A 3,700-nucleotide genomic window follows, 5' to 3' on the forward strand; every position below is an offset into this window, starting at 1 on the left:
ATAATAATAACGACAAATAGCAACCATAATGGTAATGACAATAATAGTAAATATTGGTAATAATAATAAAGATAATTATCATAATAATATGTAAAATGATATACCTCGATACGCAGAAGCAGGTGAATATATATACCTCGCATTTCTTAGTCTTTTGCGAATCTAAAAGCCCGAATAAACGTTGAAGACACGAAATATGAATTAAGACGTTAGAACTATTTATTGAATATAAGTTAAAATAAATGGGCGGACTCTCTTGATAAATCTAAGATTTAGCGACTTATCTCTCGACTATGTTAACACGGAAATTTCGTTTTATATTTTGCTATATATTGTTTAAAGAAAATATGGGGGTTACTATGTTTTATATTTTGCTATATATTGTTTAAAGAAAATATGCTAAATTCACTTGAAATACTTGTGATGAGTTTTTCAAAGGATTGGCCGAGTATGATAAAGCGTACTTTTAAGCTAATAATAAACATGTGATATTTGCGAACTACGTGATGATAAAATCACGTCTAAGAAGGTCAATAAATAATAGAGTAGCTCGGATTCTATAATCGCATAAATCTACCTTAAACAATCTTAACAATGAGAGTTAGTAATTATTATAAAATATAACTCAATATCAATTAAATCAAAGATGATAAATAATAATAATTTCGGTTAGGAGCTTAGACTCCTAATTTGCAGGACTCCGAGGCTCTGTGCTCCTAATAGCGATTGACCCAATGCTTGGGTCAAGATGAGTTCCATTGCGGAACTCTATCTCCCGGGTTTACATGTAAAAATAAAAGATAAGGATTAGAAAACATCAAATAGAGAGAAGGTCAAAAATATTAAGGTGAGATCACATAAGCAAATAGCGTAACAAAGACACAGAACAAGGAACCTGAGCAAGTAAACTTATTTTAAAATATTCTAACTTCTTAAAATGTTTAGATTGAATCTTTTAAAATTTTCAAACTAAAAAAAAACTTTACACCATATTGATCTAAAAGGGCATGTTTTTTATTATTTAATGGAAACTACATCCTGGATCCCTCCCCAAAGTTCGAACTCATTCTAATAACTTCATAATGAGCATTTTTTACTGAATTCATTTTTCCACAAACCATGCACATACACACTTACAGTCTCCATATGCATTTTTCTTGCAAAATGCATACAGTACAATCCGCCTACAATATTAGATTTACGCAAATTTATCCTTTAGCTTTGCTACTCTACGTATATACACATACAACTTGAATATCATACCACAAGGACAAATTTGATGCTACCGATTACTTGTTGTTGTTTTAACCAAACTTTCCATACTATGTAGACTAAAGCAAAACCGGAAAACTAATATCTCATAAACTAACTGCATGGGTACTCGAAATTAAGTATATAAGGGGGCACCTAAACAAGTCATTATCCTACTACATAATTAACTGAAGACACGCAATTAAAACATGTCATAGTCAGTACAGTATAACATCTTTAATTTCAGATATAAGAGAAAGAAATTAAACTTGAATTAATTAGTATCACGCAATAAACAGGTTTAAAGGAAAATACTTAGATTGGTTAGTATGCTACATCATTGATATTCTTTACGAATCTAACGGAGAACAAATTAAAACATGAACTGGTTTCCGAATCATGGCAACATAAACCAAAAAAAAATCATATTCAAGCCTAATTTTTAAAGACGGGCGGAATTAACAGTTAAACACACGTATCCAAACAAACAACTTTAATCCCAATAAACGATCACATCAGACCCCAATTTTGCAATCAGTCATCGACAACTCAAGTGATCGAGATTAGACAGCCACTCATCTTTGACAACACAAAATTTCAACAAATTCAAACTAACATGCTCACCACACCAAATAATATATAAGGAAAGGAGACGAAAATGAGGCGAGAAAAAGGGTTCGCACCTTTTGGGGTGCAGCAAAACTGGGGCTTTCCGTCAAGAATTTATCAAAGAACTCGGACTCCGGGAACCCAGATTTAATTGGGAACAGAATACGAACCTACAATTTCCTTCCTTTTTTTTGCTTCTGCTCTTTCTCTCTTTTTCTTTCACAAATTTCTTATTTTCACTTCTGTTTTTGTCGCCCCCTTTTTTTTACTTGTTTTTCTGTCTATCTTCTCTTGTTTTTCAAACTCACCAAAGCTCTGTTTTGAATTTCTCTATGCCGGTATTTATACACGAAATCCGGACGTGAAAGTCCGGATTTAAACACAAGAAAAGAGTTCCAATGGGTGAAACTACGTATGAAGAAAATCCCCAATCAAAAACCAAATTTCACAGCCTTTAGGCCTCCATTTTGATGATTTTCGGACTTCAAAACGTGGATTTGAAATTGGTTTTGAATTGTTGCACCAAATTGGGACCTGTCTTTTCTGATTCTCGCGAATTCGATGGGTTGGAAGTTCAAAACGAGGAGAGATTTTTGGCAGGTGTGGCAGCTGCGTCTGCCATGGCCGCAAGCTATGGCGATTAGGGTTTGTAGTTTGTGGGTGATGGAGAAAAGGGAGGAGGAGATAGAGAGAAAGGATCGATTGTTTGGTTGTGGTTTTGGAAAACTTACGGTGACCCTACGCTGGCCTTCTTGGAAATCAACAATACGCGTGGTCTGTTTTGGGGAAAAGGAAGAAGAGAGAGACACATTCTTTTTCTTTGGAATTCTCGATTAATTTGGTCCGTCCGATCAAACAAATACTATATATATTTATCTATAATCTATAATATATTAAAAGTGTGAAAATTCTTAAAAAAGTGATTTTTAAACTTTTTTTCCTTCGTTAAAAGACATCACAATAGACAAAATCGTCTTTTTATAGTTTTTCTTCAATTTATAATATTGAATATTAACTATAATAAATATATAAAAGAATTAAATGGAGAAAATTTGCTACTTTTAGTTGAATTCCTAAATTTATGGCAATATAAAAGAAGTTCTATATAAATTAAAGTTCTAAATATTTTTAAAATTTTGGTGAAACTATTTTTACATAAAACATGTTAAGATTCCCAAAAAAAAAAAAAATCTGTTGCAAAAATTAAATGCAGCACATGAGTTTTCCAAATTGAAAAGGGTTGGTGAACTTTCCAAGAAAAAAAAGTTTTTTTTTTTTAAGTAAGGATTGTTATTCTTTGTTATAGTAATATTTTAATTTAGGAGTATACAGATATCTTATTTGGGTAATAAAAATTTTTTATCGTAGCTTTATTATTGGGTAACATTATGATTTCTGGGTTTTAAATTTTTATTTATATTCTGTTTTGATTTTATTGATCATAATTAACAAATCATTCTTTTATTTTTGTAAATTGTTTTGTTATTGGATCTCTAATATAATGTATTGATTTAATTTTCAGGTTTTGATTTTCTTTTTGTATTACATTATTTTTATTAATCAAGAATAACGAAACATCTTTTCATGTTTATATGTAATTTTCGTTATTGAATCTACAATGTGACTTTGTTGTTTCTAGGTTTTAAATTCCCCTTTCTATGACATTGGGTTTATTGATCATGAATAACAAACTTTCATTATTAACTTTGTGGTTTCTACTAAAATAATAAGTTTTATGAATTTTTTGTGTAAAGGTTAGATTTAGTTGTATTGTTTTGATATGTTTATTATTGTATTATTTTATTTTAGTTTACAGGTGGTAGATAAATATCGGTCGGTT

The 3,700-nt window shown here is 30.6% G+C and overlaps 1 long non-coding RNA gene across 1 annotated transcript; it reads right to left on the reverse strand.

Annotated features, from left to right (window-relative positions):
- Nucleotides 1–491: 491 nt before the first annotated feature.
- Nucleotides 492–2,700, reverse strand: LOC107863920. The gene is made up of 2 exons (XR_001672494.2): nucleotides 1,935–2,700; nucleotides 492–768 (listed from the first exon to the last, which is right to left on the reverse strand). It is a non-coding gene; the product is annotated as an uncharacterized LOC107863920 (long non-coding RNA).
- Between the last annotated feature and the right edge of the window lie 1,000 nt (nucleotides 2,701–3,700).

This window comes from Capsicum annuum, chromosome 3 (assembly GCF_002878395.1).
Source record: "Capsicum annuum cultivar UCD-10X-F1 chromosome 3, UCD10Xv1.1, whole genome shotgun sequence".
In the NCBI taxonomy this organism is placed as follows: domain Eukaryota; kingdom Viridiplantae; phylum Streptophyta; class Magnoliopsida; order Solanales; family Solanaceae; genus Capsicum; species Capsicum annuum.